This window comes from Theropithecus gelada, chromosome 13, assembly GCF_003255815.1.
Source record: "Theropithecus gelada isolate Dixy chromosome 13, Tgel_1.0, whole genome shotgun sequence".
Taxonomy (NCBI): domain Eukaryota; kingdom Metazoa; phylum Chordata; class Mammalia; order Primates; family Cercopithecidae; genus Theropithecus; species Theropithecus gelada.
In genome coordinates, this window is record NC_037681.1 from 72,424,693 (window position 1) to 72,448,041 (window position 23,349).

At 36.0% G+C, this 23,349-nt stretch overlaps 1 long non-coding RNA gene across 1 annotated transcript in view; it reads left to right on the forward strand.

Moving 5' to 3' along the window:
* LOC112604988 overlaps positions 1–23,349 on the forward strand; it is a 1,409,957-nt gene that overhangs the window by 788,406 nt on the left and 598,202 nt on the right. The window lies entirely within an intron of this gene.

Genomic DNA, 23,349 nt, shown 5'->3' on the forward strand with positions numbered 1-23,349 from the left:
TTAAATTCTTAGAATAATATGTACCTAAACATCATTTTGCCATCAGCAACACCTCAAGAATGCCTTGATATCATTCACATAGCATATATATCTCAAATAAATTATTCTGTAGAATTTTAATGCAAAAATTAAATATAAGACCCTAAAAACAGCAAGTAAAAGAAAAAGTTATATATATAGGCTACATATTTACACTCAGCATTAGCTAAAGATTACTGATCTTTTACTAGTTGCAGAAACAACTGTACCCTAAAAATGGTGTGGAATAATGTATGCAATCTCATAGGCTCTCAGGAGAGGGTACTTAATTATTCAGACAGTTGATGTTTATGCAGACTGAGAAGTAAGATCATAAGACACAAGATATTTGATTAGCGTTTTATCTTTCTGCTTTGGAGCAAAATATTTGTGCAAAGAGAGAAGATAAAAAACTCAGAATCAAATTAGTGTATGAGTTTGGGAAGTAAAGCAAAAAGAAATAAGCCATTTCTTTTAGTTTTTTGTTTTCTTTTTTTTAATGGGGACAATTTGAAGGCATTAATAAAATTCAAGAATATTTAATTATTTAATCTACCAATAATCTACTATATCTCATTATTAGCCAGTGTTATATTACAGCTGCTCTTGGAGACACAAAGATGACTAAGCATGTCTGATTTCTAGGAAGTGACAAAGCATTGGGAAAGAAAAATAAAAGCATTTCATGTGTAAGTGAGGTAATAAGTTACATTCAGCAAGCCAGTAACATTATTAAAACTTATTTTTTAAGAAATTACTTACAAAGCATTATGGCGAATATATAGGAAAGTGGAATTCTAGTCAAATAAAACACATATGGATCTATTGCAAAAATCCAGACAAAAGATGGTAAAGAGAGTGATGTTAGAGAAAGAAGGTATGGTTTAGAGCTATCTTTAAAAGGAGGCACCCTCCTGAATGTCAGGATAAGAGAAAATAAGGATGTGGATTTTCTCCGATTTCTTTTCTCAATGAAGAAATATGAAGTGAAAGAAAAGGGGCAAGGACCTGTGGTAATTTAGTTTTGTGCAGGCTAAAATTCTTAGTAAAGTCCACAAGGCACCCTTTGACCTGACCCCCACACTCCTCTCCAGCCTCGGGTTCTCCTTCTCCATCACACTCCAGGCTAAACAAATACTCTTCCATTCCAAAAATATATCATACTATGTCATTCCTATGAGAGATCACCCTCACTCATGCACCTAGAGAAGTCACAGCTATCCTCACAACTCAGTTTGAAAGTTACTTCATTCAATAGTCTTCTCTGAACTTCCAATACTAGGAAATGTATCATACTTTAAAATTATTTGTTTATATGTATGTCCTCTCAAAATAGCATGCTTTACAGAAGTAAGGTTTGTTTTTTATTCATTTTAGTATCCCTAATCTCTTGTATAATTGTATCCACAAATATTTTTGAGTTGGTATGACTGATTAAACGAATTCTTTTTTTGTTTTTTTTTTTGAGACGGAGTTTCGCTTTGTCGCCCAGGCTGGAGTGCAGTGGCTCGATCTCGGCTCTCTGCAAGCTCCACCTCCTGGGTCCACGCCATTCTCCCACCTCAGCCTCCCAAGTAGCTGGGACTACAGGTGCCCACCACCACCACCACGCCTGGCTAATTTTTTTGTATTTTCAGTAGGGAGGGGGTTTCACCATGCTAGCCAGGATGGTCTCGATCTCCTGACCTCGTGATCTGCCTGCCTCGGCCTCCCAAAGTGCTGAGATTACAGGCATGAGCCACTGCGCCCGGTCAAATGAATTATTTAAGATAGGTTGGCCAACTGAAAAAAAAGAAATTAAGACTGTAAGAGAGATACAAATGAGCTCATCAGAGGTCAAATTAGAGAGCTTCCCATTGCTGCTGGGAATAATTGTGAATGGTTTCATGGAGGATCTTGTTAGTAAGTTGACAGTGCCTGGTAAAGTTTTTAGGATGATTACTTCACTCAGCAGAAAAGGACTAAGCAAGTATGAATACTAACATACTCAAAGAAATATAGGACAATGTTACAGGCTTTTGATATTTACAAATTTGGCATCTGATATTGGATACGTAAGGATCTCATAATATTCTAATTTATTATATACATCAGGCTAATGCAAATTTGAAACATTATCCCTCTGCAGTAAAGACAATAAACTCAACTTACATCTCCATACAAACTATGTGCATGTATGTATGTATAAAATATTATGTACATAATATTAACTTTAATATAAATAATTTTTTAAAAAGTGTAAGTATACAGTACTAGGTCTTTGTTTTGGTAGTAATATAAAGAGACATTTGAAGCATGTTGAACTTGTTCCAATATTGTTTGGGTTATTCATATCTGTATCTATTTTGTGCTTGTGTGGCTGAGTGGGAGAGGGTAGATTCATTTATGTTTCCTTAATTTCCAAGTTCTAGGAAAAAAGCTCTTTAATATGCTTTCAGAACAATACAGATGAGGCAGAGAAGAGTCTAACAAAACAATCGATTTCCCAGATGACTTCGTGAAAGAGGAAATAATGTTTCATAACCAACATTAAATTAACAAAGTGCATGAGGCCTTTGAGTCTAAAACTTTTAATGAGGAGGCTGATTTACAAGAATGTTGAAGTTGGTCAAGATATTATCTCTGATCTCCTTTGAATTACAGATTAAAACAATAATTAAATGCTTTTGAAAAGTGCTTAATGAGCTGTCCTAAAATTCTAAAATATTTCAGTTATTGACTAGAAAATTATGTTTATCAAGGATTGCAGCTGCAGATTCAGTGGACCTGAACTCCTTTCTCTGTCTTTCTCAGGGCACAGGTTTTTTCCCCTCTTTGGTTGGTGTCATATACCTATTCAAGATTACAAACAGCTAAAATAATGACATGAACATATGAACATGTAGACTTAAAATATGCTATAAGATAGTGTTTCATTAGGCTCTACAGACCTTGTTGAAATTACTATGTCTAGGAAACAAAATTTTAAGAATATGAGAAATCAAAACCCAGTGATATTTTAAGATAATTACCTCATTTTTGTCATTATAGCAATCCTTTATGTATTTATGTATTTATTTATTTATTTTGAGAAGGAGTCTTGTCATCTTGGCTCACTGCACCCTCCACCTCCCAGGTTCAAGCAGTTTTCCTGCCTTAGCCTCCTGCTATCCGGGACAACAGGCCCATGCCACCCAGCTAATTTTTTTATTTTTAGTAGAGACTGGGTTTCACCATGTTGGCCAGGATGGTCTCCATCTCTTGACCTCGTGATCTGCCAGCCTCAGCCTCCCAAAGTGCTGGGATTACAGGTGTGAGCCACCACACCCAGCCACTTTATTTACTTTTAAAAACATAATATATGATAAGCTAAGCTAAGGAGAAAGGCATACATACATACTCAGTTTTTCTAATGTCTCAGTTAATGCTAGATTGTAAATTGCATGAAAAAGATACAGGATCTGCCATTTAACCACTGGACACTAACGCCTTTCTCTCTTGATAAATATTTGTTGAATAAAGGTATAACTAAATTATCATTTACTAAGTTGTTAACAAAAATGAACTTTTAGAAACATGTAATATCTATTATATAGAATTACATTGACAGAATAGATGAGAAAGTGATATTCAAAAAACAAATCATGAACTAATTTGATTTATCTTTTTTTTTAACCAACACAAGAGTTTCTTTTTATTATTGTGTATGTGGGTGTGTATGATGTGCTAAACCTTTGTTATGTATAATATTGAACCATTTCTTTATATAACATGGTATATTGAGAAAAATCTTAACTATGCTGCTTTTATACTAATGATATGTCATATTTCAGAGAAAAGATTTTTTCTCCAAAATTCATTGTTATTTTGGTTCAGAGAAAATATAAGTACTTAAAACTGGCAGACAAACTACATGTGCCACATTTGAATGTTCTACATTAGCAACGTAGCTTACTATTTCCACTGCATGTTAACAGATAGCCGCAAGAAGCCCACCAGGGGATGAGAGAATCTTGTTGAGGGTAACAATCCTTCTCCTCTAAATTCACACAGGTTTACTTCAAAATTTTAAGGGACAGTGATTTGTAATTTATGCCCTGTTAACAAACAAATGATAAGTAAATGAATTTAACAAAATACTAGTAAAACAGCATTAATTCTTAAATGAGAGTCATTTTGATGTTTAATGTTTGTTTGCCATATGACCTTATGTAAGCTGTTCAAATGAGCTCAGGTCCATTTCTTTCATTATTCAATCGTCCATTTATTTTTCGATTATTTAAGTATTCACACAACCTTTAATATGCACTAGGCAGTGGGCTGAGTGCTAAAGATACAAAAAGGATTTACACCCTAGATGGCTCACCATCACATAAAGCAAAATTAGTATTTGGTAATGGAAGTCTGAATAATCATTACTGCTAGGAACAAAATAGATTATAACAGAGTATAGAATACAGAGGAGGTACTTAATTCACGACCAACTTTGTATATCTAGATAAGTAAGTTTTTCTCTCTGACACGCACATTTTCTGGGCCAAGAGGAAATGGATTTTTGGCAAAATGGTAAGATTTGGGAACTACATGATTGATACAGGTAAGGATCAGATTATAAAGTAATTTTGACCTACCACATAGATTTTTAATTTTAACATGTAGGTAAGATAGCGCCATTAAAAATATAAGTGGTGGAGTCAGATGATTAGATTCGCATTTTAGGAAAATAACAGGCAGCTGAAGTTCCTGTCAAGGAAAAGGCAAACTCTGTTGAACAGAAGGTGTAAAACGTGCAGTGGACCTACTTTTTGGGCTTCAGTCATTTCCACTGTTATGGACTCTAATCTCTCTGGAAAGCAGGAAGTGAACCGGAATACTTATAAAGAAGTTCCGTATGTGAGTACTGACCGATACTTCGTTGTGCAGGTAGACAAGAAGCAGTTTACAAAACTGACAAAATTTGACTCTAATCTCAGAAGTGTTTTAATAGTTCAATATTGAATATCAAATATTTAATAGCTCAAGCTCAGTATTGTATTGTGACTATTATTTCAACTATCACAAGTCACCAAGTACAACTTTATTAAAGTGGTGGAAATTTTTGTTAACTGCACTATCAAAAAATAAATCTCAATTTGAGGGAGATACCTTGCATGAAATTAAACTAACCTGTCCTTTTAAGACAAGTTGAAACTTACAACCCACATAGGCATAGGTACCACACAAGTGTTTGCCAACTTTTTGGCTCCCTTTTTGTTTTTCTAGCCCATTGTTGCCCAATCTCAGAATCCTAAATTATTATAGCCCTTTCTTTTTATTGCTCCCTCTTTTTATGCCACCTTAAATCTGGTCCTTTTTTTTTTTTTTTTTTTCTTTTTTGAGATTGAGTAACATAGAACATCAAAACCTAGTCATGGAATAGATAAAATTAGTTAGGGGGAAAGTAGAAAATAAATGAAAGAAAGGACCTAGAATATACCTTTAAAAATTTAAACATTTATGTGGCTGCTGGAGATGACTAAGCCCAAAAGAAGAAACAGGAAAAGAAAGAAGGGAACACACATAACTTATATGCCTCAATAATCTAGGAATGAGAGGATTTTATGATGGAACAAACAGTCATCAGTGTCAGAAACTTTTGCCAATATAAATTTAGAGATAAATTTTAAAATGTCATTATACTTAGCAACATGAAGTTGAAAGGGTGACCTTATTGATAATTGTTCTGGTAGAACAGTTGGGATTAAAATTGACAAAATGTGAGGAAATAGAAACAGAGACTTACATGTAAAGGGAAACAGTTAGATGTGAGTGTAGCAAAAGATGAATGAGAAGTCCAAAATTATTTTTTTAGCTTTTGTTTTGTTATTAAAAAAGGGCAAAATATAAAAGGATGAGATTAAATATGGAAGAAAGAAAAGGTATAATCACAAATACATGTTTACTATAAAGGGCAAAAGAGAAAAATTAATATCATATTTGAATGCATACATTTTAAAGAATAAAATGTATGTAAGCATTTATACATACATTGGATAGTGAAGATTCAGATATATGAAATTGCAGTATTGGTTACAGTATAGTTGATAAAATTTTGACTGATGGTATATACTTTTTCTTTAGGATAAAATAGGAGTCAAGCTCATCAAATGATAGAATGTATGGGAGGAATGAAAAGAAATTTCTATGCAGAAATTTTAAAATTGCTATTTTGTAGAGTAGGAGATAAGTCTTATTTAATTTCATGTTAGATACACATTAGAATCACATCACCTAGGGAATCATTGAGTTAATACTTATACAGAATACAATGCACATATTTTAGTATATATATTTCAAAGGAGCATAACCAATACTACAACTAAGATATGTAACCATTTTATTACCTGAAGTTTTCTCATTTCGCTTTCTAGTCTATCTCGCTGTCACTGGGCAATCGATGTTTTTATGTTTATCACCATAGCTAACTGCTGTCTATTCTGTAACTTTATGTAAATGAAATCATACGTATATTATTTGATTCCTGTTTTTGCTCAGTTGATATGCTATTTTGGAAATTCTTTTTTTTATTATTATTATACTTTAAGTTCTAGGTACATGTGCACAACATGCAGGTTTGTTACATATGTATACACATGCCATGTTGGTGTGCTGCACCCATTAACTCATCATTTACATTACGTATATCTCCTAATACTATCCCTCCCCCGAACCCCCTCCCCACAATAGGACCCGGTGTGTGATGTTCCCCTTCCTGTGTCCAAGTGATCTCATTGTTCAGTTCCCACCTATGAGTGAGAACATGCAGTATTTGGTTTTCTGTTCTTGCGATAGTTTGCTGAGAATGATGGTTTGCAGCTGCATCCATGTCCCTACAAAGGGCACGAACTCATCCTTTTTTATGGCTGCATAGTATTCCATGGTGTATATGTGCCACATTTTCTTAATCCAGTCTGTCACTGATGGACATTTGGGTTGATTCCAAGTCTTTGCTATTGTGAATAGTGCCACAATAAACATAAGTGTGCATGTGTCTTTATAGCAGCATGACTTATAATCCTTTGAGTATATCCTCAGTAATGGGATGGCTGGGTCAAATGGTATTTCTATTTCTAGATCCTTGAGGAATCGCCACACTGTCTTCCACAATTGTTGAACTAGTTTACAATCCCACCAACAGTGTAAAAGTGTTCCTATTTCTCCACATCCTCTCCAGCACCTGTTGTTTCCTGATTTTTTTTAATGATCGCCATTCTAACTGGTGTGAGATGGTATCTCATTGTGGTTTTGATTTGCATTTCTCTGATGGTGAGTGATGATGAGCATTTTTTCATGTGTCTGTTGGCTGTATGAATGTCTTCTTTTGAGAAATGTCTGTTCATATCCTTTGCCCACTTTTTGATGGGCGTGTTTGTTTTTTTCTCATAAATTTGGTTGAGTTCTTTATAGGTTCTGGATATTAGCCCTTTGTCTGATAAGTAGATTGCAGAAATTTTCTCCCATTCTGTAGGTTGCCTGTTCACTCTGATGGTAGTTTCTTTTGCTGTGCAGAAGCTCTTTAATTAGATCCCTTTTGTCAATTATGGCTTTTGTTGCCATTGCTCTTGGTGTTTTAGACATGAAGTCTTTGCCCATGCCTATGTCCTGAATGGTATTACCTAGGTTTTCTTCTAGGGATTTTATGGTTTTAGGTCTAACATTTAAGTCTGTAATCCATCTTGAATTAATTTTCGTATAAGGAGTAAGGAAAGGATCCAGTTTCAGCTTTCTACTTATGGCTAGCCAATTTTCCCAGCACCATTTATTAAATAGGGAATCCTTGGAAATTCTTTCATCATGGTTCATGGATCAGTAGTTCATGTTTGCTGGTTTTTAAATTGCTGAGTAATATTCCATTATGTGAACAATCCACAGTCAGATTGTCTGTTCACCTGTTGATAGACATTTGCATTGTTTCCAGCTGTGGTCCATTATAATAAAGCTGTTGTGAGTACACAGAAACTTTTATGTATCACTTGTAAATGCTCATTTTTTTAAGCTAAGCCAGTTATGTATAATATTTTGTTTATTTTATCCAAAATAGTTGTGTATTTGTACTGAGAGAGTTTTCAAGATGTGTTAGGCTACCTTCTGGATAAAATCACAAGCTTCTTTTTTCTTTTCTGTAAATTTACATTTTTTCTCCTAAATGAACTATGTTTTAAAATATTTTCCATAACATTTTCTAAAAACTAGAAAGGATACATTACTCAAAACATGATAATGTCTGTTTTACAAACATAATTGTCAAAAGTTAATATATATTAAACATCTTTCATGTGAGATGAAAATGATTTTAGAAAAGTAGTTTGCGTCTATTTGCTCCTGCCTCTTACCTTCTCAATTACTTTTATAAAAATGTGTTTAAATGTATGAATTATTAAGCCTCCAGGTTCATTAATAAATGATTTTAACATCTTTTTGCATGCTCTATTTCAGCGACTGTTAATGAAGCTAGCATTCTATTTTGTAGTATTATTTTCATGTATTTAGAATTAATTCTATTTACAAGTTTCAGTGGTCAATGCTGTCCATTAATTTCATTTTTCTAAGTTTCAAGTTCTAGAATTCTTTATTTTTACTCTTGAAGGTTTAATCATAGTTTTATTGCTTTCTTCTAGGACTAAAAATAAAAATGTATTTTATTGCTCCTTAAATCTGTCTTTTTCCCTGTGTATTTCTGCATTAACCATAACTTGACTGAGCAAAGCATTACTGTCTTATAATCTCTGCCTATTTCTGTCTTCAGCCCCTCTGTTTTTCTGAATGTTTACTGATTGTCAGTATGTTGTAGAATCTAGAATTCAGTAAAGAAAGCAGAAACCTGTCTTATGTATCCTTCTGCATTTGCAATTCCTTATGGTTTTTTGTTCATTTTTGTTTAATGTTCCCTCCTTTTGTAATTTTTGAAATGTTGGGGGAGATTCATAAAATTTATAATTTTATCAGGCTATGTTTATTTTTTTCCTTTCCTTGAATTTTAACGTGGGGTCTTCACAATCTATAAATCTAATTTTCCTTCAACCAAAGGAAAGACATTCTGTCATTTTTTTGTAAATTGTCAATATCGAATATCATGATGTTGCATATATGTTCTGTCCTTCATATTTATTCATCTATCATCACATTTGCTTCTACATTTTTTTTTATTATACTTTAAATTCTAGGGTACATGTGCATAACGTGCAGGTTTGTTACATATGTATACTTGTGCCATGTTGGTGTGCTGCACCCATCAACTCGTCAGCACCCATCAACTCGTCATTTACATCAGGTATAACTCCCAATGCAATACCTCCCCCTCCCCCCTCCCCGTGATAGGCCCCGGTGTGTGATGTTCCCCTTCCCGAGTCCAGGTGATCTCATTGTTCAGTTCCCACCTATGAGTGAGAACATGCAGTGTTTGGTTTTCTGTTCTTGCGATAGTTTGCTGAGAATGATGGTTTCCAGCTGCATCCATGTCCCTACAAAGGACACAAACTCATCCTTTTTTATGGCTGCATAGTATTCCATGGTGTATATGTGCCACATTTTCTTAATTCAGTCTGTCACTGATGGACATTTGGGTTGATTCCAAGTCTTTGCTATTGTGAATAGTGCCGCAATAAACATACGTGTGCATGTGTCTTTATAGCAGCATGATTTATAATCCTTTGGGTATATCCTCAGTAATGGGATGGCTGGGTCATATGGTATTTCTAGTTCTAGATCCTTGAGGAATCGCCATACTGTTTTCCATAATGGTTGAACTAGTTTACAGTCCCACCAACAGTGTAAAAGTGTTCCTATTTCTCCACATCCTCTCCAGCACCTGTTGTTTCCTGACTTTTTAATGATTGCCATTCTAACTGGTGTGAGATGGTATCTCATTGTGGTTTTGATTTGCATTTTTCTGATGGCCAGTGATGATGAGCATTTTTTCATGTGTCTGTTGGCTGTATGAATGTCCTCTTTTGAGAAATGTCTATTCATATCCTTTGCCCACTTTTTGATGGGGTTGTTTGTTTTTTTCTCATAAATTTGTTTGAGTTCTTTGTAGGTTCTGGATATTAGCCCTTTGTCTGATGAGTAGATTGCAAAAATTTTCTCCCATTCTGTAGGTTGTCTGTTCACTTTGATGGTAGTTTCTTTTGCTGTGCAGAAGTTCTTTAGTTTAATTAGATCCCATTTGTCAATTTTGGCTTTTGTTGCTGTTGCTTTTGGTGTTTTAGACATGAAGTTCTTGCCCATGCCTATGTCCTGAATGGTATTACCTAGGTTTTCTTCGAGGGTTTTTATGGAATTAGGTCTAACATTTAAGTCTCTAATCCATCTTGAATTAATTTTCGTATAAGGAGTAAGGAAAGGATCCAGTTTCAGCTTTCCACTTATGGCTAGCCAATTATCCCAGCACCATTTATTAAATAGGAAATCCTTTACCTATTTCTTGTTTTTCTCAGGTTTATCAAAGATCAGATGGCTGTACATGTGTGGTATTATTTCTGAGGACTCTGTTCTGTTCCATTGGTCTATATCTCTGTTTTGGTACCAGTACCATGCTGTTTTGGTTACTGTAGCCTTGTAGTATAGTTTGAAGTCAGGTAGCGTGATGCCTCCAGCTTTGTTCTTTTGACTTAGGATTGTCTTGGAGATGCGGGCTCTTTTTTGGTTCCATATGAACTTTAAAGCAGTTTTTTCCAATTCTGTGAAGAAACTCATTGGTAGCTTGATGGGGATGGCATTGAATCTATAAATAACCTTGGGCATTATGGGCATTTTCACGATATTGATTCTTCCTATCCATGAGCATGGTGTGTTCTTCCATTTGTTTGTGTCCTCTTTTATTTCACTGAGCAGTGGTTTGTAGTTCTCCTTGAAGAGGTCCTTTACATCCCTTGTAAGTTGGATTCCTAGGTATTTTATTCTCTTTGAAGCAATTGTGAATGGAAGTTCATTCCTGATTTGGCTCTCTGTTTGTCTGTTACTGGTGTATAAGAATGCTTGTGATTTTTGCACATTAATTTTGTATCCTGAGACTTTGCTGAAGTTGCTTATCAGCTCAAGGAGATTTTGGGCTGAGACAATGGGGTTTTCTAAATATACAATCATGTCATCTGCAAACAGGGACAATTTGACTTCTTCTTTTCCTAACTGGATACCCTTGATTTCTTTCTCTTGCCTAATTGCCCTAGCCAGAACTTCCAACACTATGTTGAATAGGAGAGGCGAGAGAGGGCATCCCTGTCTTGTGCCAGTTTTCAAAGGGAATGCTTCCAGTTTTTGCCCATTCAGTATGATATTGGCTGTGGGTTTGTCATAAATAGCTCTTATTAATTTGAGATACGTTCCATCAATACTGAATTTATTGAGAGTTTTTAGCATGAAGGGCCGTTGAATTTTGTCAAAAGCCTTTTCTGCATCTATTGAGATAATCATGTAGTTTTTGTCTTTGGTTCTGTTTATATGCTGGATTATGTTTATTGATTTGCGAATGTTGAACCAGCCCTGCATCCCAGGGATGAAGTCAACTTGATCATGGTGGATAAGCTTTTTGATGTGTTGCTGGATCCAGTTTGCCAGTATTTTATTGAGGATTTTTGCATCGATGTTCATCGGGGATATTGGTCTAAAATTCTCTTTTTTTGTTGTGTCTCTGCCAGGCTTTGGTATCAGGATGATGTTGGCCTCATAAAATGAGTTAGGGAGGATTCCCTCTTTTTCTATTGATTGGAATAGTTTCAGAAGGAATGGTACCAGCTCCTCCTTGTACCTCTGGTAGAATTCAGCTGTGAATCCATCTGGTCCTGGACTGTTTTTGGTTGGTAGGCTATTAATTATTGCCTTGATTTTAGAGCCTGTTGTTGGTCTATTCAGGGATTCAGCTTCTTCCTGGTTTAGTCTTGGGTGAGTGTAAGTGTCCAGGAAATTATCCATTTCTTCTAGATTTTCTAGTTCGTTTGCGTAGAGGTGTTTATAGTATTCTCTGAATGTAGTTTGTATTTCTGTGGGGTCGGTGGTGATATCCCCTTTATCATTTTTTATTGCGTCTATTTGATTCTTCTCTCTTTTCTTCTTTATTAGTCTTGCTAGCGGTCTATCAATTTTGTTGATCTTTTCAAAAAACCAACTCTTGGATTCATTGATTTTTTGGAGGGTTTTTTGTGTCTCTATCTCCTTCAGTTCTGCTCTGATCTTAGTTATTTCTTGCCTTCTGCTAGCTTTTGAATGTGTTTGCTCTTGCTTCTCTAGTTCTTTTAATTGGGATGTTAGAGTGTCAATTTTATATCTTTCCTGCTTTCTCTTGTGGGCATTTAGTGCTATAAATTTCCCTCTACACACTGCTTTAAATGTGTCCCAGAGATTCTGGTATGTTGTATGTTTGTTCTCATTGGTTTCCAAGAACATCTTTATTTCTGCCTTCATTTCGTTGTGTACCCAGTAGTCATTCAGGAGCAGGTTATTCAGTTTCCACGTAGTTGAGCAGATTTGATTGAGTTTCTTAGTCCTGAGTTCTAGTTTGATTGCACTGTGGTCTGAGAGACTGTTTGTTATAATTTCTGTTCTTGTACATTTGCTGAGGAGTGCTTTACTTCCAATTATGTGGTCAATTTTGGAATAAGTGTGATGTGATGTTGCGCTGGGTATGTAGTTCCTCCTTTAGCTCTGAGAAGTTTGATGGACTGAAGCCTTCTTCTCTCATCTCGTCAAAGTCATTCTCCGTCAAGCTTTGATCCGTTGCTGGTGACGAGCTGCGTTCCTTTGGAGGGGGAGATGCGCTCTTATTTTTTGAATTTCCAGCTTTTCTGCCCTGCTTTTTCCCCATCTTTGTGGTTTTATCTGCCTCTGGTCTTTGATGATGGTGACGTACTGATGGGGTTTTGGTGTGGGTGTCCTTCCTGTTTCTTAGTTTTCCTTCTAACAGTCAGGACTCTCAGCTGTAGGTCTGTTGCAGATTGCTTGAGGTCCACTCCAGACCCTGTTTGCCTGGGTGTCAGCAGCAGAGGCTGCAGAAGATAGAATACTGCTGAACAGCGAGTGTACCTTTCTGATTCTTGCTTTGGAAGCTTCCTCTCAGGGGTGTACTCCACCATGTGAGGTGTGGGGTGTCAGACTGCCCCTAGTGGGGGATGTCTCCCAGTTAGGCTACTCAGGGGTCAGGGACCCACTTGAGCAGGCAGACTGTCCCTTCTCAGATCTCAACCTCCGTGTTGGGAGATCCACCACTCTCTTCAAAGCTGTCAGACAGAGTTGCTTGCATCTGCAGAGCTTTCTGCTGCTTTTGTTGTTGTTGTTGTTGTTGTTTAGCTGTGCCCTGTCCCCAGAGGTGGAGTCTACAGAGACTGGCAGGCTTGCTTGAGCTGCTGTGAGCTCCACCCAGTTCCATCTTCCTAGGGCTTTGTTTACCTACTTCTTCCTCACCAATGGCAGGCGCCGCTCCCCCAGCCTCGCTGCTGCCTTGCGGTTAGATGGCAGACTGCTGTGCTAGCAATGAGGAAGGCTCCGTGGGCATGGGACCCTCCCGGCCAGGTGTGGGATAAAATCTGGTGTCCCGTTTGCTTAACGCACAGTATTGGGGTGGGAGTTACCTGATTTTCCAGGTGTTGTGTGTCTCTGTTCCCCTGGCTAGGAAAAGGGATTCCCTTCCCCCTTGTGCTTCCCAGGTGAGGCGATGCCTCACCCTGCTTCAGCTCTTGCTGGTCCGGCTGCAACAGCTGACCAGCACCGATTGTCTGGCACTCCCCAGTGAGATGAACCCAGTACCTCAGTTGATAATGCAGAAATCACCTGTCTTCTGTGTCGCTGGTGCTGGGAGCTGGAGACTGGAGCTGTTCCTATTCGGCCATCTTGCTCCGCCCCCCTACATTTTTAACTCTGCATTTTAAGAGTTCTTGTTTGTCTTTTATCTCAGTTAACAATTTACCCTTCTGTTTTAACTGATTATATTACAGTTTTTAAATTTATAACTTATGTGTGTTTGTCCTTAGATTTTTTTTTCTTCCAGGTCTCATGATTTCTTGTGATTGAATCTAATTGTTCATCTCTTGATTCAGTCTATACTTTCTTGAAGTTTACTCAATCTACACATCTAATTCTATCCAAATTGTATTTCTACTTTATATTTTTATAATATTTTGCTTCAAAAGATTAATTTTCTTCTATACATTACCATTTTCTCACCTTTCTTTTGTGTGTATTTTATTACTATTACTATTGCCAAAGAAGGAGCGAGTGGAAAAGAGAGAGAGAAAAAAAGGAAAGCTATCAATACTTTTATAGAGCAATTTGCAGGGATTCTGTTTGTAATAATCACCATCTACGTTAAATATTTTCAGTTTTTTTTTTTTTTTTTTAAGGTGGTCAGACAGATAAACAGACTGTATGTAGAAGAGTCAGGATATCATTCCAGTAGAAAGTCAACTCATTTCATTCTCTTAGCCATATATACTTTATAGCTACATAGTATTTGGTGTGGAATGTGATCTATAGTGTGTGGTATAACTGTGTCTACTCTTTTTTTCTGAACTTGCTTCCTATCTCATCAGGTAAAGACATGTGAATTAAGAAGCCCCATGCATACAACTTTGCATTCTCTGAGCTTCCCTTTTAGATGTTTTGTTCAGCCTTGCATCCCTAGTGCTTAAGAAGTTTCCACTGGATTTGTGCTATTTGTGTCTGTCTTTCTTCTTTCCAGGTTTTGCTTCTTCTAAGCAAGTTTTGTTCATAGGGCCTTGTCCAGCTGTCCTGTACTTGTTTTCTTTGTAGTTAAAAAACTAAAAGGTAGGATATAAGTGGTTTGCACTCGAGAGTTACAAATCCCTGAATTATAGTCTGTGTGTTGTATACTTGTTTATTGAGAAGATACGTAAGCCAGAGGAAGTTACTGAACTTCTCTATGCTTCAATTTCACATGACTAATTTCATTCTAAACAAGAATATCAACAAGCTTTATTAAAATAATGTGGAAAATCTAAGGTTTAGAATACGACTTTATTCATGTTTTACAGAGCAGCCAGGTTTTTCTTTCTCTTTTTCTTACTATCATTGTATCTTTTTTTTTTTTTTTTTTTTTTTTAAACGGGGTCACTGTCGCCCAGGCTGGAGTACAGTGGCGCGACTTCGGCTCACTGCAAGCTTCGCCTCCCGGGTTCACGCCATTCTCCTGCCTCAGCCTCCCGAGTAGCTGGGACTACAGGCACCAGCCACCTCGTCCAGCTAATTTTGTTTTTGTATTTTTAGTAGAGACGGTTTTCACCGTGTTAGCCAGGATGGTCTAGATCTCCTGGTCTGGTGATCCATCCGCCTTGGCCTTCCAAAGTGCTGGGATTACAGGCGTGAGCCACCGTGCCGGGCCCTATCACTGTATCTTATACCCTGCATCTTGCAAGGATTTCTTTACAAAACCCTATTATTTTAATCCTGGGCTTTGATCCAGTAAAACTGACACTCAGCAGAAATAGCAGCATAAATAGCTACACAAAGGAATTCCAAATCGACCCCAGGGCACTAACAAAAGCCAAGATTTGCTGTAAGTAAACTAGCGTTGCTCCAGAGAGAAGCGGGGGCCACAGCTCTCTTAGTAACCTTCCTGCTTTCTCCTCTTTACTTTTTTCAGAGTAATATTCAATATCTGAGATTGTTGTGGTCCTTTGCCTGCCCATCATTTATCCGCTGTTTATTCAGTGAGCCTTCTGAGAATAAGGACTTTTTTCCTCTTGTTCACTGTGAAATTCTTAGCACTTACATCCCTCAAATTTTAGATGCTCATTAAATATTTGTTGAATGAATGAATGGATTTTAACACATTATTCCCCAGAGATGGAACATGAGTGAATTTGCTCTGAGTATTATCTTTGTGGAACATGTACAACTTAAATCAGTAAAACCATTTGTTTCATGTATTTTGCCACTAAGTCCTCATAAAAATAGAAAATGAAAATGAAAAAATCTGGGTAGATGACTGGAAATCTCTGTGTAGTCTGTATGGAAAACGATTGTCAAATTTTGTAATGCCACTAACATTAGAAAGCTAATGTATTTGGAATAGTAAAGGAAGACAAATAGATTTTTTAAAGTATTGGCTGAGGCAGAAAGTTTTACAAGGTCAAACTGTAAGAATGTCACACGTGACACAGTAAGCTTAGAAAACAATTTCACATATAAAGCAGAGATACACAGAGGGAAAGGAGGTTCCTTTCTCTATACATAGTTTGATTGTCACCTGCAGAAATGATAGCAATTGTTAAACAACGAAGGGTGAAGAACAGTATTTCTCACTGTGACTTCATAATCTCCTACACCAGGGATTCTCAAACGTTAATGTGCATGTGCATTAAAGGGAAATCTTAAAATGCAATTTCTATCACAGTAGGTCTTGGTAGTAGGATTAGGACCTGAGAGTCTACCTTCTTAACAAGCTCTTAGGTGATGTCCTTGAACTGCACTTTGTATAGCATGGAACCAGTCTAGCGAATCTATTAGTGCCTTTGACAGAGTTTTTGTTTCAAAAGTTCTACCACAGACTTCCATATATGTACACATAAACTGTGCTAAATCTAGCTCAATATTAAACTATTGAAGTTAGGTGAGGAACAAGAAGCAAGCCCAAATCAAGGACTTCTCCCATAGACACCAAGGTGTTCAGATATCTAATCAAGAGTCTACTAACTGATGACTGAAAGTAGAAGCTTTCTGCATGAAGTCGAGTTCTGTTTGTTAATTCAACCAGCAATGGAAAATGGAAAAATCAAAGGACTTTGAATTGGAAAGACTTGACACATTGATGGATATACTCTGACTATGGAATAATTAGGTCATTGCAAAAACACCTATCTAGGAAAAACAAATGCATTTTTGGTGAAATTGGCAAGGCTGCTTTGAAGAACAACTTGGCAATATTTATCAGGAGCCCCAAATGCATTCCTATTATTATTTGGGGGATTCTATTCTCATGAAATTATCTTTTCACATATTTGCAAGTTCCAAATTGAAAATTCCATTTATTAAAATTGTTCAGTAAAAATTATTGATAGTAGGGGAAATTTGTAAAATTATGGATGTTAAATAAATGTTTAAAACAATTATAAAATATACTTTCTATTTACTATTATTTATTCAGTTGGAAAAATAGAGGCATACTTCACAGATACTGTGTTTTTTACCATTTGAAGGCTTATTTCAACCCTGCCTCAAGCAAATTGATTAACACCCATTTTCCAAACGCACGTGCTCACTTTATGTCTCCATGTTACATTTTGGTAATTCTCACAGTATTTTATATATTTTTACTATTATTATTGCTGTCATGGTGATCTGTGATTAGTAATCTTTGATGGTACTTTTGTAATTAGTTGGGACACCATGAACTTTGCCCATATGAGCCACTGAACTTAATAGATAAATATTGTATACGTTTTGATTGCTCCACCAAATGACTGTTTTCTCTTCTCTCTCCCTGCCCTTGGGCCATCCTGTTCCCTAAGACAGAATAATATTGAAGTTAGACCAGTTAATAACTCTAAAATGGCCTTTAAGTATTAAAGTGAAAAAGGAGTTGCACGATTCTCACTCTGAACCAAAAGCTAGAAATGATTAAGCTTAGTGAGAAAGACTTGTCAAAAGCCAAGACAGGCCAAAAGCTAAGCCTCCTGCACTAGTTAGCCAAGTTGTGAATGCCTAGGAAAAGTTCCTGAGGGAAATTAAAAATTCTACTCCAGTGGACGCATGAATTATAAGAAACAAAACAGCCTGACTGCTGATAATAGAGAAAATTTTAGTGGTCTGGATCAAAGATCAAATCAGCCATAATATTTCTTGAAGCCAAAGCCTAAGCCAGAGAAAGTCTCTAGCTCTATTCAATTCTAGCAGGGCTAGGAGAGGTGAGGAGGCTGCAGAAGCAAAGTTTAATGCTAGAAGAGGTTGGGTAGTGAAATTTAAGGAAAAAAGCCATCTCCATAACATAAAAGTGCAAGATGAAGCAGCAAATGCTGATGTAGAAGTTGCAGCAAGTTTTCAAGAAGATCTAGAGAGAAGTCAATGCCTGGCTTCAAAGCTTTAAAGCACAGGCTGACTCATATGTCAGGGGCCAAGGCAGCTAGTGACTCTAAGTTGAAACCAATGCACATTTACCATTCTCAAAATCCTAGGGCCCCCAAGAACGATGCTGAATCTATGCCTGTGTTCTATAAATGCAAGAACAAAGCCTTGATGACAGCCTATCTGCTTACAGCATGCTTTACTGAATATTTAAGCCTACCGTTGAGAACTAATACTTAGAAAACAAAAAAATCTTTGAAAATATTACTGATGATTGACAACGCAGCTAGTCACCCAAGAACTCTGATAGAGATATACAAGGAGATTGTTGATGTTTTCATACCTACTAAGAAGAGTGTATCAGTGCAGCAACTTCGTTGTTCTTATTCTGTGAAATTGCCATAGCCACCTCAACCGTCAGCAGCCTTCACCCTGATCTATCAGTGGCCATCCGCACCAATGCAAGACCCTATGCCATCAAAAATATATGACTCATTAAAGGCTGAGATGATCCTTAGCATTTTTTGGCAATAAAGTATTTTTAATTAAGATCTATACATTTTTTAGACATAATGTTATTGCACATTTAATAGACTATAATATAGTGTAAACATAAAACTTTTATGTATTCTGGGGACCCATAAAATTCATATGAATTGCTTTATTAATATTCACTTAATTGCAGTGGTCTGGAACCAAACCTGCAATATCTCTGAGGTATGCCTGTATCTGATTCACCATCTCACCCAACAATTCCTATAAACATTTGATTTCTGTGAGTTGAAGTTCTTCACTTTTGTCCACTGGATGCTTTTCTAAGCCAACAGAAATTGTGAAATGTCATCAATTACAATACATGCTCCAAATTCAGAGCCATTTAAATGTGAAAAAAAATGTATTTCTTAAAGATTGATTTGTTTAATAGAATGTAGAAAGAACAAAGCTAAGATCCCAAGTTTGCCTATATCTCAGCCAAAGCATGTATTTTTTAAATTACAAATAACAATTATCTATATATGTGTGTACGTGTGTGTATATATATATGTGTGTGTGTATATATATATATAGTGTAGAACATGTTTTGAATTACATATATACATTGTGGAATGGCTAAGTCATGCTAATTAATATATTCTTGTAACTTAAAATTAGTAAAGTACACCATATGATAAGATATAGGCAATAGCTACTACAAGAATTCAGGTAAGAAAATGCAGCTATTGTGGGGCTTGGCATTCATGCAAGGCTCTAAAGAGAAAGGAAGAGGAAGGAAAAATTTGGTGATCACTGAAGCATACAAAACAAAACACAGAGAATTATTGAAGGAGGAGTGTTGAGTAAGTGATAGTCTGATTGGCAAAAACGGTTATTGAAAGGGTTTTAAAGGAAAGGCTAAGCTGGAAGAAAAGCCTTGCAGAAAAACAGTTAGGTGATACCTCTTATCAGGTAACCCCGTACTTATGCAAGACCTTCCTGAAAAGAAAGTGGGAAATGATTCATGCTTCTCTATGTATTTTGCTAATTTATAAACTGTCACTGAAATTAGACTATGAGTCATTTATTAGTTTTTCCTATGAGCTATGTATTTGAAATGGTGCTTCACTGATCCCCTTTTAAGTACTCCTCACAATATCCTGCAAGGCGAACATCAGGTAGGTTCTGCTGTGTCCTTTGCCTGGCTATTGAATCGATTAGAGGAACTCATGTTCTCTGCCTTCTATTCAAAAATTGCTCTATCAGAGATTTAAATGTTAACTGCAACCTTATTATTCTAATGAAGCATCTCTGGTCCATAAGATTGACTTAGCCTGGATCCTTTGCATCTTCATTGTACTTTGTCCTCTAAAACCACACTGAGTAGTTCAGTCAGAGGATAGTAGCAAAGACAGAGAAATTCCTTGAAGATTTCTAACTGGAGCAGGAGAGGCAAAAGTCTTTCCTTTGCAAGCAGTAAAATAAACTGGCTGGAAAGAGAAGACTAAGAAGACAAGGTGCAGACAGAGCAAAATTTGTCACAGGGAGAGTATAAAATTCATTTCAATTTTTGTGCTATAGCTTTGGATCTTCCCTGATTTTTGTCTCTGAGTGGCTTGGTGTCTTACAACTCTATGGTGACATAGCTATCCCAGGATTACTCAAGGTATCACTAAATAGAGATCTTATCAATTCATTCTAAAAATTCCAGGTCAATGTCACACTTAATAGATGAAATAAAATGACCTTGTTACAATCACCCAGCTAGTGATATTGAAGCTGAGGGTTGAAATTAGGTTTGACTGATGCCAAAGACTATGTTCTCTCCTATCTTCTAGCAACATCCAAAATAAATGTCTACACTACCCAATGCACAAGCTACGTGTAGCTACTGAGCACATGGTATATGAAGAATATAAAAAACACCTAGATTTTTAATACTATTTCATTATAGTTAATTTTTATTTAAAGTTTAAAAAGCCACATATGATTAGTGGCTGTCATATTAGACAGCATATCTCTACCAACTATTACTGAGTTAGTAGAGATATACTGTTCATGCACTCTCCCAACTACTATTGAGTTTCTATTTTCTGCCAGATACTGTACAAGCTATTTTCCCCTGGATGCTGCACAAACTACTCTTTTCAAGTAAATGCCCATCATAATTCAAATAGACATTAGAGATGTATAATCATGTATATGTATTTGACATAATACGTATATAATTCTATCATATATAATATTAAAAGTTATAATGATTGGCAAAATGATAGAGCAAGGATTCTTAATTAGGATGATCATATTCAAAATCTTTGACTGTTTCAACTACCCAATATTGGTATAGGATGGTATAGGATCCCAAAATAAAGAGTAACAAGAACCAGTTTAGTTGATTCTCCCTACTTGAACTCACTTGAATATAAATGCTACTGCAAACTTCACATACAGTTTCTTGACTAGCTTTGGTTGTGGTTTATCTTCACAAGACAGAATCATTAACTTTTGGTATTAGAGGAAGTTAACATGTCAAGACTACAGAACGTAGGCTTCACTCAGCCTCCTTTGAAATAAAATGAGGTTTTATAAAAGATGACTTACTTCTGTTTGTTGAACAGAAGACAGCACAGGGTGTATGTAGAATAAATACTATGAATGATTATAAAACCAAAACATTAGAGAGAAAAATGGCAATTGCATACTAGGATTAAAGACTAAGCCAATAAATTAATATTCAGCTGGTGACAATATTATTAGAAGGAAGGAAGGTGATTAGTGATGAGAAATTGGTATCAATAGTCAAAGTTAAAACAGATTAGATTCAAAAAACAGTGGCTGCCATCACACCTCAGGGCCTAAAGGATAATGCAGAGGAATCCATTATATTGCTCCATCTGTGTTTGTAAATACCAAATATTTTTGTATTGAACTGAAACCAAGAAATGCATTGGTGGCCTCAATAAGGAAGACAGTCCAGGTATAATGTGAAGAATTCGAATTTTAGAAAGTTCTGTAGGAAGAAAAAACACCTGAAGAAAATCCTGCTGTGTCTCTGTGTAGATGTAACAAATGGAAATTTATCAGGTATGGTATGTGAGAGACCATTTGAGTTTCTAAAAGGCCCCATTATCACTGAAGCAAAAAAGTAGGTTGACAGAGCAAATGGTTTGCTTCACCTAATAAAGTAGTATTCCTTCACCTTGATAGATCCTCATCATTCCCTGTTGTACCCATTTCAGGGTCATTCCACAAAAGAAAAGCTCAGGCTTGTTACTGTGATATAAAGTGCATTGCTCGTAAAATGTCATTCCTTATATTCACGGATGGCTTCAGCAAAGACCTGGAACAATTTGATAGAGCAACTGAAACCAAAAATGTGTGCTTTATAAATATAGAGTGATTCACATAAAATCTGAATCTGAAAGCTTCAAGAAAAATGTGTGAAAAATAAAAATCAGTAACCCATCTTTATGCTTTCATGGATGTTGTCAAATCAATTTTGTTTTTCAGGATAAAGAAATAGTTGAGAAATGTTGCTAATATAAGACATCTTTTCACTTTTGCAGGATAGATTTACCTGGTTCTAGACAAGAAATCACACATTGGAATAAAAATGGAATTTTGATCAAAGTGGGCAGAAAGACAGATAATATACAAATCAGTTAAACTATTTGTATCATTACAGTTATACCAATATATATGTGTATAGTTTATATCCAAGAAATGTATATACCTTTTAATCTTTGAAGTTGCTATGTGTATTTTCAAATCATTCCAATGCGTTTCTCTTCTGATTCTTACTACTGTAAATTTAACCTCTAATAATTTAAATAGTCATAAACTAAGTGCTTACATTAAAAACATCTACTCTTGGAGAAGACATACTGAAAATCACCAGCAGTTTTAGGTCATATTAAATTAGTTTACACACAAACACACACACTAGATAGATAGTTCAATTTATCAATAGATAGATAAAAGACAGATAAATATAGATGTAAATATGTAGTTATATTTCTATATAAATCCATTGACAACAGTCTAGGTGAAAATGGCAAATAATGGCACTTTTGGTATATTATCAGCGGACAATGACTTGCCAACATTGAAATAAAATTGTAACTGCTGTGTATCATTTCATTAGAAAATTTAAGTCATCTTAGTACAGTGGCTCATACCTGCACCTATAATCCCAGCATTTGGGGAGGCCAAGAGGGGAGGATTTCTTGAGGCCAGCAGCTCAAGACCATTCTAAACAACATAGTGAGACCTAGTCTTTACAAAAAATAAACAAAAAACCAAACCAAAACAAACACAAAAAACTTTAGGTATCTAGATATCCATAATAATTGGCTACATACCCAAGATTTGGTAGGTAAGCAGTATTGAAATATTCATCTGAAGACTAAAAATACCAAGGACTATTTTTGTAAGCAGATAGCATTTTAAAAAATGCAATAAAATTCTGTCTTTCTAAGAATGGAGACAGGATTCTTCAATATGTATGATTAAAAGGAGAATAAAAGACACTCATTGACCACATATGGTCTAGCATGGTTAAAAACATCTCGATTAAGTATTTACTTTTGCTTCTTGATTCCAATAAATATTAGTAGAAAGTGATTAAGGAATAATAAAAGTACTAAATGGAATAAAAGATAGGAGCCTGATGTGTAAAAATTTTCTCTGTCCTTAGTAATTTATAGGTATTAACGAGATCATATTAACAATGACAAAACAAATCTTTCCTCCCTCCCCTCCGCCCTCCCCTCCCCTCCCCTCCCCTCTCCTCTCCTCTCCTCTCCTCTCCTCTCCTCTCCTCTCCTCTCC